Below are 15,658 nucleotides of genomic sequence, written 5' to 3' on the forward strand. Positions count from 1 at the left end.
TTTTGAGGTGGAGTCTCACTCTGTCTCCCAGGCTGTAGTGCAGAGGCACGATCTCAGCTCACTGCAACCTCTGCCTCCCAGGTTCAAGCGATTCTCCTACCTCCACCTCCAGAGTAGCTGGGATTACAGGCGCCGGCCATTGCTCCTGGCTAGTTTTATTATTTTTAGTAGAGACAGGATTTCACCATCTTGGCCAGGCTGGTCTTGAACTCCTGACCTCATGATCCACCCGCCTCAGCCTCCCAAAGTGCTGGGATTACAGGCATGAGCCACTATGCCCAGCCGTGTCCATTTCTTTACCTATAAAATGGGTGTGATAATCTTCCTTAACTCATAGCGTCTAGCAGATTAACTGAGTTACTATATATTTATACTATTGCATATATAAGGCTCTTAAAATAGGACCTGGCAAGGCCAGGCACAGTGGCTTAGTCATATAATCCCAGAACTTGGGAGGCCAAGGAGGGTGGATTACTTGAGGCCAGGAGTTTGAGACTAGCCTGGCCAATATGGCCAAACCCCGTCTCTACTAAAAATACAAAAATTAGTCAGGCGTTGTGGTGCACACTTTTAGTCCCAGCTACCTGGGAGGCTGAGGCAGGAGAATTGCTTGGGCCCCCGAGGCAGAGGTTGCAGTGAGCTGAGATCCTGCCACTGCACTCCAGCCTGGGTGACAGAGCAAGACTCTGTCTCAAAAAATAAAAAAAAGAAAGAAAAAAAAACAGGACTTGGCAAGATATAAGTGTTATATAAGTATTGGCTATTATTATAAAATCCTCCTGCAAATCCTGCAAGCTAGACATTATTTTTTTTGGCGGGGGGTGGGGGGAATGGAGCAATCCTTTATTTTTACACACTTTGACAAGGAGGTTTTCTGTAAACAACCTTTCCAGTGGAGAACAGAGAACAGGAAAATAAGCCTCCAGACATCAGCAGCTGCTCTGTTCAGGGCTGAGGCTCCCCATTGCCCATGTGGTGAGGTGGAGGTGTGTACTTCCCTTCCTTTATCAGCTTATCCTGCTGCTTCCTAATGGTACTCACATGTCTCATTGTTTTCTGCTGAAGTATACACTATAAAATCATGATATTCTATCTTGCACTCTTCCTCTGCCTGGATACTAACGATTCCATGTGCACATTCTATCCATTCTGTTTGAAAAGCCTGGAATAGAGCAGGAATCTTGTAGGGCTGTTCAGCACTTTGGATTGTCCACCATCAATTTATATTAAGGCCGAACCTTTTCAGCACATCCAAGAAAGGCATGGCGATCCAATGCTCATGCCCTTGTCTCTTCTCTGGGCCCCACTCCAACCCCCCTCCTTTTTTTTTCTGAGACCAGAGTGCAGTGGCATGATCTTGGCTCACTGCAACCTCTGCCTCCTGGGTTCAAGCGATTCTCCTGCCTCAGCCTCCCAAGTAGCTGGGACTACAGGTGTGTGCCACCATGCCTGGCTAATTTTTGTATTTTTAGTACAGACGGATTTTGCCATATTGGCCAGGCTGGTCTCAACTCCTGAACTCAGGTGATCCGCCCACCTCGGCCTCCCAAAGTGTTGGGATTACAGGCATGAGCCACTGAACCTGGACTCAAGCTAGACATTATTATCCCCATTTTACAGATGAAGAAACTGAAGCTTAGAGAGAGAAGGGATTTGTCCCACATTATAGAATTAAATCAACTCCTAGGACTGATAACTGATCCAGATCTCATAATTTGTGTGTACATTTTCTTGGGGCCTTATATCCAGAGGACTCTTTTTTTTGAAGCAGAGTCTTGCTCTGTTGCCCAGGCTGGAGTGCAGTGGCACAATCTCAGCTCACCACTACCTCTGCCTCCTGGGTTCAAGCGATTCTCCTGCCTCAGCCTCCTGAGTAGCTGGGACTACAGGCATGTGCCACAACTCCCAGCTAATTTTTGTATTTTTAGTAGAGAGAGGGTTTCACCATGTTAGCCAGGCTGGTCTCAAACTCCTGACCTTGTGATCCACCCACCTCGGCCTCCCAAAGTGCTGGGATTACAGGCATAAGCCACCACACCCGGCCCGGGGGGACCCTTCTATAGAGGGTGCTGTGTCCATCTCCTACAAATTATGCATCTACCAGGAACAATGTATGTGTGTTTTGCAATGGCCGTAAAATTATACTTCCTGAGTCATTCTCAACTGTCATCTACTATTCACTGTTCTAGCCTCTTCCTAGGAGGTCAGATGCTTGTAAATAATTTATTCTCCAACAAAAAAAGCTTTTCCAGCCGGGCGCGGTGGCTCAAGCCTGTAATCCCAGCACTTTGGGAGGCCGAGGCGGGTGGATCATGAGGTCAGGAGATCAAGACCATCCTGGCTAACATGGTGAAACCCCATCTCTACTAAAAATACAAAAAAATTAGCCGGACGTGGTGGCGGGCGCCTGTAGTCAGTCCCAGCTACTCGGAGGCTGAGGCGGGAGAATGGTGTGAACCCGGGAGGCGGAGCTTGCAGTGAGCTGAGATCTGGCCACTGCACTCCAGCCTGGGCCACAGAGCGAGACTCCGTCTCAAAAAAAAAAAAAAAAAAAGCCTTTCCTAAACGAGGAATTCCATGGTGGTGTGGGAGTAAATTTCCTAACTGACGATAACTCTTTTACTGTACATTCTTTTCACTGGGCATGTGCTCAATAAATACCTCTCCTTTGTGTCATGCTGTGTGCTGGACACTGAAGACAAAGAAATAGATAAAACCCAGGCCCTGCCCTCAAGGTACTCAAGTCTGGTAGGCAGGGAAGGAGGACAACAGAAAAAGAACACGATAAGTACTCTCATAAAAAGAAACGCCGGGCGCGGTGGCTCACGCCTGTAATCCCAGCACTTTGAAAGGCCGAAGCGGGTGGATCACGAGGTCAGGAGACCGAGACCATCCTGGCTAACACGGTGAAACTCTGTCTCTACTAAAAATACAAAAAATTAGCCGGGCCTGGTGCCGGGCGCCTGTAGTTCCAGCTACTCCGGAGGCTGAGACAGGAGAATGGAGTGAACCCGGGAGGCTTGCAGTGAGCTGAGATCGCGCCCCTGCACTCCAGCCTGGGCGACAGAGCAAGACTCTGTTTCATAAACAAAAACAAAAACAAAAACAAAAACAAAAACAAAATATGGTTGTGTGTGATGGCTCATGCCTGTAGTTTCAGTTACTCAGGAGGCCGAGGCGGGAGGATAGACTGAGTCCAGGAGTTTGAGGCTGCAGTGCACTATGGTCATGCCTGTAAAATAGCCACTGCACTCTAGCCTGGGCAACACAGTGAAACCCTGTCTCAAAAAAGAAAAAAAAAAAAAAAAAAAGGAAGCAGCAGCACTTGCTAAAGCACAGAGGCATCCAGCCTGCTGGTAGCGACAGTCAGTGGTCAGAGCAGGCTTCTTGAAAGAGGCACTACTTGACCTGGGATTTTTTTGTTTGTTTGTTTGTTTGTTTTGAGATGGAGTTTTGCTGTTGTTGCCCAGCCTGGAGTGCAATGGCACAATCTCAGCTCACCACAACCTCCGCCTCCTGGGTTCAAGCGATTCTCCTGCCTCAGGCTCCCAAGTAGCTGAGATTACAGGCATGTGCCACCATGCCCTGCTAATTTTGTATTTTTAGTAGAGACAGGGTTTCTCTGTGTTGGTCAGTCTGATCTCGAGCTCCCGACCTCAGGTGACCCACCCGCCTCGGCCTCCCAAAGCACTGGGATTACAGACGTGAGCCACTGCACCTGGCCCTTACCTGGGTTTTGAAGGAAAAATAATTACCTTAATTAAGGGAGAGGGAAGAGCATTCTAGGCATAGGGAATCACATGTGTGAAGGCACCAGAACGTGAAACCAGATGATGTTTTTAGGGTCAACAAATAATTTGGGATAGGTTCAAAGAGTGTGTATGGGAGGGAAGAGACCAAGCTGGAAAGGCAGGCTGTGGCAGATGGCAGGGTTTGTGGCCAAAGGTTAGGGGCGTATACTTTAATGCCGTGTGACATTTAGTTACAGTTTTCTTCTGGCACAACTGCTTTTTTCTGACAGTCAGTATTTGATTACATTTAGAAGTCCAGATTAATTTATTCACTCATCAACATGGGCTGAGCACCTCACTGTGTCAGTTTTTTTGTGCAGGCAGGAGGCCTCAGGAATAGACTTTTGGGGTCATAGCTTGAAATCTTGTGAGCTTTTTTTAGAAGGCAGTAAATCTCACTCCTGACTTGAGATGATTTATCCTGAAACCTGATTCCTTTCTTGTCCTTGGTGTTGCAACCTTTCTTGGTCATTTGGATTTCCGTGAGCATGCTGCAGTGACCTGGGTCCACACACACATTACGGAAATGGCTATAATCAGAAGCTGAGCCAGCCAGCTTAGGTGGTGAACACATGCCCATTGTGCTCCCGCACGTGAGCCTCATGAATGAGATGGAGAAGGCAGAGAATATCAGGTCCATACTCTTTGGGATTTCATGGGATTTCATAGTCTTAAAAGCAGAAATTTGGCCCGGCATGGTGGCTCATGCCTGTAATCCCACCATTTTGGGAGGCCGAGGTGGTTGGATCACGAGGTCAGGAGTTCAAGACCAGCCTGACCAAGATGGTGAAACCTTCTCTCACTTAAAAAAATACAAAAAAATTAGCCGGGCATGGTGGTGGGTGTCTGTAATCCCAGCTACTCAGGAGGCTGAGGTAGAGAACTGCTTGAATCCGGGAGGTGGACGTTGCAGTGAGCCAAGATGGTGCCACTGCACTTCAGCCTGGGGGACAGAATGAGACTCCATCTCAAAAAAAAAAAAAAAAAAAAAATTAGACCTAGAAGCATTGTTATAAGTTATTAACCACGTAGGATAAACTGAGCACTTACAAAGTGCTTCACTCTGTGTTGGGACCTGGAAGGCAAATAAAGAAATCAGACTTGGTTCCTATCCTTATGGTGCTCACAGTCTGGTAAAACAGGCCATGACCATAATGCTTCAGGAAGTGGAGGAGCCCTCAGTTGGCTAACCACAGCCCACTGTCAACCAGTAAGGATTAGGAAGGCATCCTAGACAAAGGCTGGCGATCGGGGGACATAGTTTGAACTGACACTGAAGAGAGGTGGAAAGAGCAGCTCACGTAGACAAAATAGCCTGAGAAGTTGAGAGAAGAGGGGGTCAGAGGGATTGGTTTGTCTAGTATAGGTGGGGAAGTAGCAAGGGGAGTGGTCAGCAGGGGCCAGATGGGAGGGCCTGGAATGCTGAGCTAAGGATGTGGGCATTGTGGAGACTTTGGTCTCCAAATGGGGGTGACACAGGTCTTTTAGAAAGACAAGTCGCTTTCATTCCTGGGCTCAGTGTGCTCACCTGTAAAATGAGGGAGTTGAAGATTGTTTTCAAAATCATTCCAGTGCATGTATCCTGTGATTTACAGCATTGTTTCTTAAAGTTTATTGTGTATCTGTGTCACCTGGGGATCTCAGTAAAATGCATATTCTGGCCAGGCAGTGTGGCTCACACCTGTAGTCCCAGCTACTTGGGAAGCTGAGGTGGGAGGGTTGCTTGAGCACAGCCTGGGCAACATAATGAGACCCCAGTCTCTAAAAATAATAATAATTTTAGGCCAGGTGCAGTGGCTCACGCCTGTAATCCCAGCACTTTGGGAGCCCAAAGCAGGTGGATCACCTGAGGTCAGGAGTTCGAGACCACCCTGGCCCACATGCCGAAACTCTGTCTCTACTAAAAATACAAAAATTAGCTGGGCGTGGTGACACATGCCTGTAATCCCAGCTACTCAGGAGGCTGAGGCAAGAGAATCAATTGAACCTGAGAGGCGGAGGTTGCAGTAAGCCAAGATTGTGCCATTGCACTCCAGCCTTGGTGACAACAGCAAAACTCCATCTCAAAAAATAATAATAATAATTTTTAAAATGCATATTTTGGTTCAGTAGGTGTGGTGGGGGTCCCAAGGTTCTCCAATGATATGGATGCTGCTGGTCCTCAAGCCACACTTTGAGCAGCAAGGATTTAATTCTTGGGTACTCAAAGTATAGTCTGAGGCCCAGCCTTTGTCAGTCATATAATGCTCTATAAGTTATCTCATTAGAGCCGGGTGCAGTGGCTCACACCTGCAATCTCAGCACTTTGGGAGGCCAAGGCGGGTGGATCACCTAAGGTCAGGAGTTCGAGACCAGCCTGACCAACATGGAGAAACCCTGTCTCTACTAAAAATACAAAATTAGCCGGGTGTGGTGACGCATGCCTGTAATCCCAGCTACTCGGGAGGCTGAAGCAGGAGAATCACTTGAACCCAGGAGGCGGAGGTTGCAGTGAGCCAAGATCACACCATTGCACTCCAGCCTGGGTAGCAAGAGCAAAACTCAGTCCCCACCACCAAAAAAAAAAAAACCTTATCTCATTAGAAATAGTGTCCTACCTAATTTTTACAGTGTTTTAAGGTTTGCAAAGAGATATACAAACCTTATTTCCCTCACTGCTTTCAGCAGTTCTTCTTGAGAGGTAATTTTTTTTTTTTTTTTTTTTTTTTTTTTTTTTTGAGACATGGTCTCACTCTGTCATCCAGGCTGGAGTGCAGTGGCACAATCATGGCTCACTGAAGTCTCAAATTCCTGGGCTCAATCAGTCCTTCCGCCTCATCCTCCCAAGTAACTGAGACTACAAGCACATGCTGCCACACCTGGCTAATGTTTTTATTTTTTGTAGAGACGGGGTCTCTTTATGTTACGCAGGCTGGTCTTAAACTCCTAGGCCCAAGGGATCCTCTCGCCTTGTCCTCCCAAAGTGCTAAAATTACAGGCATGAGCCACAGCACCTGGCCAAGACAACACTTTCATGGTTGTGTAAAACACCCTTTAAACTTAGGTATTGAGGTTGGTTTGTCTTTTCCCAGCCTCAAGGTGGGGTAGAGATTGGGAGTCCCATTTTACAGATGAGAAGACTGAGGATCTAAAAAGAGAATAAAAGAGAATGGATTTAGTCAAAGCCAAACAAACACTACAGAAGTAGCACCACAGTAATTAGTATTGAAACCTCTATTCCAGTGCTTATTTCCAGCAAATGTCTTTCTTTTTTATTTATTTTTTATTTTTATTTTTTATGTTTTGAAATGGAGTCTCGCTGTGTCGTCCAGGCTGGAGTGCAGTGGCACAATCTTGGCTCACTGCAACCTCCGCCTCCCGGGTTCAAGCAGTTCTCTGCCTCAGCCTCCCAAGTAGCTGGGATTACAGGCACATGTCACCATGCCCAGCAAATTTTTTTGTATTTTTAGTAGAGACGGGGTTTCACCATCTTGGCCAGGCTGGTTTTTAACTCCTGACCTCATGATTCACCTGCCTCGGCCTCCCAAACTGCTGGGTTCACAGGCATGAGCAACTATGCCCGGTCTTTTTAAATTTAATTTAATTTTATTTTTTGTCTTTTTAAAGATGGAGTTTCGTTCTTGTTGCCCAGGCTGGAGTGCAATGGCATGGTCTCAACTCACTGCAACCTCTGCCTCCCCAGTTCAAGCGATTCTCCTGCCTCAGCCTCTCATATAGCTGGGATTACACGCACCCGCCACCATGCCCAGCTAATTTTCGTATTTTTGGTAGAGACAGGGTTTCACCACATTGGCCAGGCTGGTCTAGAACTCCTGACCTCAGGTTATCCACCCAGTTCAGCCTCCCAAAGTGCTGGGATTATAGGTGTGAGCTACCACACCGGCCCCCTGGCCCTTTTTTTTTGAGAGAGAATCTCACTCTGTCATCCAGGCTAGTGTACAGTGGTATGATCTCTGCTCATTGCAACCTCTGCCTCCTGGGGTCAAGCAATTCTGCCTCAGCCTCCCAAGTAGCTGGGAACACAGGTGCCTGCCACCATGCCCAGCTAATTTTTGTATTTTTAGTAGAAATGGGGTTACCGTGTTGTCCAGGATGGTCTGGAACTCCTGACCTCAAGTGGTCTGCCTGCCTCTGCCTCCTAAAGTACTGGAATTGCAGGCATGAGCCACTGCACCTGGCCAGAGAAAGTTACCTTTAAACAACTGGAAAGTATGAAATATGCAAATGTAGAAGGGAAGGTTTATTGATGTGTGTGGCTTACCATTGAGCTGTCAGCTCTAAAGATGGATTATAGAGGAAGTTCATTCTGACTAGAGAGAGATTAATATTAATCTCTGACTTTTGTGTATACATTCATCAAATATTTGTCAAGCCCTACCCTTTACCATGCCCTATGTTAGATTCTGATGGCAAAAGCATGAATCAGTTCTCAGAGAGCTCACTGCTTAGTCTAAGACAGCATTTCACTGTTTACAAACCCTTTTCCCATTATTAATGATAAAAATGTCCATCAAAACTGATAGATGAGCTGGGTGTGGTGGCTCAGACCTGTAATCCCAGCACCTTGGGAGGTTGAGGATGGAGGATACCTTGAGCTCAGGAGTTCAAAACCAGCCTGGACAACATGGGGAAGCCCTATTTCTACACAAAAGATACAAAAATTAGCTGTGCACTGCACCTCTAGTCCCAGCTACTTACAAGGCTGAGGTGGGAGGATTGTTTGAGCCCCAGAGGTTGAGGCTGCAGAGAGCCATAACTGCATCACTGCACTCCAGCCTGGGTGACATAGTGAGACCCTGTTTCAAAAATGACAATAATAACTGTCATTTGCTGGGTGTATAATATGTGCCAATGTTGTGCTAAACTTTACACATCAGTATAATTATGTTAATCCTCAAAAATCTTATTAGAATATATACTACAAGAGGGCAGGGTTTTTTTTTATATTAACATATAAACATTTATTCTTTTAAATGTATTAATGCATTTAAATTTTTCCTTTTTATCTTTAATTTTTAATTTTTTAATATTTTTTTCTATTTTCTACACAACCAATTTTTTATTCCTAACTTTGCATTATTTTTCTTTTTTTATTATTATGCTTTAAGTTCTAGGGTACATGTGCACAACATGCAGGTTTGTTACATATGTATACATCTGCCATGTTGGTGTGCTACACCCATTAACTTATCATTTACATTAGGTATATCTCCTAATGCTATCCCTCCTCCCTCTCCCCACCCCACAACAGGCCCTGGTGTGTGATGTTCCCCATCCTGCGTCCAAGTGTTCTCATTGTTCAATTCCTACCTATGAGTGAGAACATGCAGTGTTTGGTTTTCTGTCCTTGTGATAGTTTGCTCAGAATGATGGTTTCCAGCTTAATCCATGTCCCTACAAAGGACATGAACTCATCCTTTTTTATGGCTGCATAGTATTCCATGGTGTATATGTGCCACATTTTCTTAATCCAGTCTATCATTGATGGACATTTGGGTTGGTTCCAAGTCTTTGCTATTATGAATAGTGGAGGGCAGGTATTTTTGTCTGTTTTGTTTACTGATGCATCCCTAAAACCTGGAAGAGTGCTTGTCACATGATAGGCACTCAAAAAATGTTGATGAATACATTAATAAACAACACCGTTAGGCAGGGCGGTGGCTCACTCCTGTAATCCCAGCACTTTTGGGAGGCCCAAGTGGATGGATCACTTGAGGTCAGGAGTTGGAGACCAGACTGGCCAACATGGTGAAACCCCGTCTCTACCAAAAAATACAAAAATTAGTCAGGCATGGTGGTGCACACCTGTAGTCCCAGCTACTAGGGAGGTTGGGTGGGAGAATTGCTTGAACTGGGAGGCGGAGGCTGCAGTGTGCTGAGATTGCGTCACTGCACTCCAGCCTGGGTGACAGAGTGAGACCCTGTCTCAAACAAAACAAAATAAAACCAAAAACAACCCTGTTAGGTAGATACGATCATTACCTCCATTTCACAGATGAGTAAACTAAGTAACAGCGAGGTAAAATGCTGTGCTTAAGGCCTTTCATATAGTAAAAGGTAGTGCTAAGATGCTTTTAGAAGAACCCAGAACTCTCTTGAGTCCAAACCCAGTGGTCTTACCCTTTATACACCAGTGATTCTCAAACTTGAGCATGCATCAGAATCATCCGGGAAGTTTGTTAAAACACGGATTGATGGCCAGGCGCAGTGGCTCACACCTGTAATCCCAGCACTTTGGGAGGCCGAGGTGGGTGGATCACGAAGTCAGGAGATCGAGACCATCCTGGCTCACATGGTGAAACCCCGTCTTTACTAAAAAAAAAATACAAAAAATTAGCTGGGTGTGGTGGCTGGCGCCTGTAGTCCCAGCCACTTGGGAGGCTGAGGCAGGAGAATGTTGTGAACCCGGGAGGCGGTGCTTGCAGTGAGCAGAGACCATGCTCCACTGCATTCCAGCCCGGGCGAAAGAGTGAGACTCTGTCTCAAAAACGAAACAAAACAAAAACATGGATTGCTGAACCCCACAACCAGTCTCCAATTCAGTAGATCTGGGGTAGGGCTGGAAAATATTCATTTCTAACAACTTCCAGCGATGACGATGGTGCTGGCTCAGGGACCATATTTTGAAAACCACTGTTCTGTAACGACCAGCCTCCCAATTTCTCATTTATTTCTACGAGGTGAACAGAATTAGGTTAATATGCCATAGCAGATGAGGAATATGAACCCAGAAAAGTAACACTTGTCCAAGGTCCTATAGCAACTGTGGGATTCCACGGTTAGTGTGATCCCAAAATCCTCATCATTCTTGAAAAATATTCCTGTCTCAGGTCATGATATGCGGGCAGGGGATACAGAAGAAACAGAGGCAGGGAGGAGAGTATTTGTCAGGAGGTAGGGAGGATAAAATTTGGAAATGTTGCCACCCAACTTGCTGCCCTGAGGGAAGAGTATGGCTCTGTCACTACGTTGCTGCGTACCCTGGGACAAGCCCCTTTCCTCTCTGGACCTGGGTCCTTTTCCCTGTAAAGCAGGACCTGTCCAGCTTAAAGCACAGCCCGAGAGCCTCAGAGACAGGCAGGAAGTCGAGGTTACAATGATTCGGGTTTCCGAAAGCTTTGCGCTTGCCCTAGGCCCGACAGGTCACGTGGGGACTACGTGATGTGCGATAGCCGCTGTTGAAACAAGCGCACGTGCAGAGCTGGCAGCTGTTACAGCCTTTCCACGTGTTGGGGGGATGGGGAGTGATGAGGTGAGGAAGGGCTGCAGGCTCAACGGGCATGGGCTTGGCGGGGGGGTGTTTGCCTGGCCACAGCAGGAAGGGCAGGGCGTCTCCACGGCTAACCCACCCAATGCTGAGTCCCGAGGGGATCTGCCGAGGACAGAGAGCTGGGTAGGCCCCGGGCAAGCCACCCGGAACCTCCCTCAGCTACACAAGCCGCTGAGAAAGATCGGGTCCGTTTAGACACGAGCACCAATCTCAGGCCTCCAAAGTGACCTCACAGCAAACGTGATTGGTCCAGTCTCTCTCACGGGGCGGCTCCTCTTACCAACGTGTAACCCTGTGGGAGAGGTTTAGCGGGCTGTGTTATCCGGTGGAAATCATTTTACTTATCTGGAACTCCTTTATAGAAAGAAGGTATTAAGACCTATCCCGAGGCTGGGCGCAGTGGCTCACACCTGTAATCCCTGCACTTTGGGAGACCGAGGTGAGTGGATCACCTGAGGTCTAGGAGTTCAAGACCAGCCTAGCCAACACGGTGAAACCCCATCTCTACTAAAAATACAAAAATTAGCTGGGCGTGGTGGTGGGCGCCTGTAGTCCCAGCTACTCAGGAAGCTGAGGCAGGAGACTTGCTTGAACCCAGGAGGCAGAGTGAGCTAAGATTGCGCCACTGCACTCCAGCCTGGGTGACAGAGTGAGACTCTGTCTCAATTAAGGAAAAAAAAAAAAAAAAAAAAAAGGCCAGGCACGGTGGTTCACGCCTGTAATCCCAACACTTTGGGAGGCCAAGAATGGATAATCTTTCTAACAAATGGTGCTGGAGTAATTATAAATCCACATGCAATAGAGTGAACCTCAACTGAAAGTATTCATTTCAGAAGTAATCTGAAATGAATCATAGGCTTTCTAAACATAAGATTTAAACCACAAAATTTCTACAAGAAAATATAGGTAAAATCTTAGTGACTTTGGGTTTGGCAAAGACTTCTTGAATATGAAAGAAAAAGCACAAACTATTAACGAGAAAAAAATAAATAAACTAGACATATTAAAATAAAAAACTTTTGGTTTTGAAAGACAGTTATAAAAACAAAAAAGGCAGGCCAAACTGGGAGAAAATATATGCAAAACTTCTGATAATGGACTTGAATATATAAAAAACTCTTAGAATGCAGTAATAAAAAACAATAATAAAAAGGGGCAAATGATTTTAACAAACATGTCATCAAAGACACACGGATGGCAAATAAGCACATGAAAATATGCCAACATTATTGGTCACTCAAAAAAATACAAACTAAACCCACGATAAGATACTGTTAAACTCACTATAATGGCTAAAATTTTAAAAGACTGACCACACATCAAATGACGGTGAGGGTGTACAGCAACTAGAACTATCAAACACTGCTGGTAGGAATGTAATGGTAGAATCACTTGAGAAAACAGTTTGGGTGTTTCTTAAAGATAGATATATACCTACCATATGATCTAGCCATTCCACTCCTAGGTATGAACCCAAAAAATGGAAATGAATGCCCATATAAAGACTTGTACACAAATATTCACAGCAGCTTTATTTGTAAGCCAAAAACTGGAAACCCAAATGGATAAACAAATTATGATATATCTACATCATGAAATGTCATTCACTAACAAAAAGAATGAACTATTAATACACGTTGTAACATGCATGAATCTCAAAATAATTACACTGAATCAAAGAAACTATACAAAAAGAAACAGTACTTACTGTATGATTGTATTTAGATAATATTCTACAAAATGCAACCCATCTTCAGTGACAGAAAGCAGATTAATGATTGCTGGGGAGGGAATGAAGTACAAAGGCACATGAGGAAACTTTGAGGTGATGAATATGCTCATTATCTTGATTGTGATAATGGTTTACAGGTGTATACATATGTAGAAACTCATAATTGTTACTTTAAAGTTATGTGCAGTTTCCTGTATGTCAATTAGACCTTCAAGTAATGTTTCTTATAGCTTTAAGAAAAACCTGGGTCAAAAGAGCAAGAGTCAATGATATTCTAAGTTCAATTAATGAAAACCAAATTATTTGGAAGGATAATCCCTCTTCTTAATTCAGTCAACAATACTTGGGCATGTAACATTGCCGGGCACAATCAAGACACTGCGATTATAATAAGAATGAACTAAGACCACATGGACAATGTCAAATTGAAGCAGAGAACTTAAGAAGTCAAGTCAAAAAAAAAAAAAAAAAAATACAGGGGAAAAGCACTCTAGGGCAGCGGCAACAGTAAGTTCAAACAGATCACGAGGTCAGGAGTTCAAGACCAGCCTGGTCAACATGGTGAAACCCCGTCTCTACTAAAAATACAAAAATTAGGCGAGTGCGGTGTAATCCCAGCTATTCGGGAGGCTGAGGAAGGAGAATTGCTTGATACCGTAAGGCGGAGGTTGCGGTGAGCCAAAATCGTGCCACTGCACTCCAGCCTGGACAAAAGAGCAAAACAAACAAAAAAAAAAGTGACCTCTTACTTGGTTCAGCCTCTCGTCACCAACTAACTCTCTTGTGCCCTCTACCGCTCAGGTGATTTCATTTAAATGCAGTTCAACTCACAAAATAAAGGGAAACATTCCCAGATTTTAGTAATCTACATCACCCTGCTCTATTCTATCATCTAGCCCTATTCCATTCTTGGCCCTGTGACCAGTATACAGGACACAGAGGTCATAGTCTGGTGGGGGATACAGACTTCATGCCATTATTGGCATGACAAGAAACATTCCTGGAACAGGAATGACTTTGAGCCAAGTGTTCTGCCAAGCACATTGTATACATGAACTTGTAGTCCTTCTGACAGCCATTACAAATGGATCTGCATTTACAGAAGAGGATTCAGACTCACAAACATGATTGGTTTAAGGTCACAATTTAATAAACATGGAACATGGATTCTGAACTAAGATCTGTCCCCCCTCCAAAGCCAATTCTTTCTTTCCTACTACACTATACCAAAATAAACCAAGTGGTGTGGAACACCAAAATGGGAGCATCTAAATCTAATTTGAATGTGTGTGGTTGTTGTGTCTGGGAAGACTTTACATAGAAGAGTATTTCTGATTTGGGTCAAAAAGGGTGGTCCAGGCATCAAGAGCAGAGGTAAACAGGGAGACAAACTTGAGATCTATTCAGAGAACAGAAGGTTGGTGGGATGTGGGGGAAGAGAGGCAGAATATAAGGCTAGAATCAGATTGCACAGGATCTTGAAGGCCATCCTAAAGAAGATGACCTCAAACCAAAGTTCAAGGATTTCCATCCTGGGTCATGGGATTCCCATACTGACGAGTACCCTAAGGTGATCAGGGTATGAGAAACCACAGGTAAATGTGGTATATTGCCTGGAATGTCAATTTTACTCAAAGGCTTAGGGGGAAAAGGCAATTTTCTGTTATCCTATGAAAGATGTATTATGGGGAATTGAATGTAAAATCGTATGAATTTAAAAAATAAAACTGGGATTTCAGACATTATTGGCTGCCCTCCAATAAATACGTAGTTGGAAATAGTCCATTCTTTGCTGCCATTGGGGATAGCTTAGTAATGGAGCCATTCGGAAAGCATTGTTTTTTTTTGTTTTTTTTTTTGAGACGGAGTCTTGCTCTGTTGTCCAGGCTGGAGTGCAGTGGCCGGATCTCAGCTCACTGCAAGCTCTGCCTCCCGGGTTTACACCATTCTCCTGCCTCAGCCTCCTGAGTAGCTGGGACTACAGGCGCCCGCCACCTAGCCCGGCTAATTTTTTGTATTTTTTAGTAGAGATGGGGTTTCACCGGGTTAGCCAGGATGGTCTCAATCTCCTGACCTCGTGATCCGCCCGTCTTGGCCTCCCAAAGTGCTGGGATTACAGGCTTGAGCCACCGTGCCCGGCCTGGAAAGCATTGTTATAGGCAATGGGAAGTCATGGATTTAGCTCCATTGAGAATTCAAAAGTAGGGCTGGATGGGATTCAAAGATGAATGGGAAGTCAGCCGGGCATGATGGCTCACGCCTGTAATCCCAGCACTTGGGGAGGCCGAGGCCAGCAGACCACCTGAGGTCAGGAGTTTGAGACCAGCCTGGCCAATATGGTGAAACCCTGTCTCTACTAAAAACACAAAAAAAAATTAGCCAGGCATGGTGGTGGGCACCTGTAATCCCAGCTACTCAGGAGGCTGAGGCACGAGAATCACTTGGACCTGGGAGGCAGAGGTTGCAGTAAGCTGAGACGGCGCTATTGCACTTCAGCCTGGGCAACAAGAACAAAACCCTGTCTCAAAAAAAAAAAAAAAAAAAAAAGAGAGAGATGAATAGGAAGTCACTGTCTTAGGAGAACTTTCCATCTAGGCTTTATGGAACTGATGATTCTTAGCAGGAACAGGAGCAGGAAAATAGAGCAAAAAGTAGGTAAACTTCCTCTTCTCCCTGTCTCCTTGACATGTTCCTTTTCTACCTCATTTTTTTTTTTTTAAGACTGAGTTTTGCTCTTGTTGCCCAGGCTGGAATGCAATGGTGCAATTTCGGCTCACATGCAACCTCCACCTCCCAGGTTAAAGCAATTCTCCTGCCTTAGCCTCCCGAAGAGCTAGGATAAAAGGTGTGCGCCCTGTAATTCTG

General features: G+C 45.2%; 1 pseudogene; it reads right to left on the bottom strand.

Moving 5' to 3' along the window:
• Positions 1–945: 945 nt before the first annotated feature.
• On the bottom strand, positions 946–1,264 carry LOC111522789 (annotated as a pseudogene).
• Positions 1,265–15,658: the final 14,394 nt, after the last annotated feature.

Source organism: Piliocolobus tephrosceles, chromosome 1 (genome assembly GCF_002776525.5).
Source record: "Piliocolobus tephrosceles isolate RC106 chromosome 1, ASM277652v3, whole genome shotgun sequence".
NCBI lineage: Eukaryota > Metazoa > Chordata > Mammalia > Primates > Cercopithecidae > Piliocolobus > Piliocolobus tephrosceles.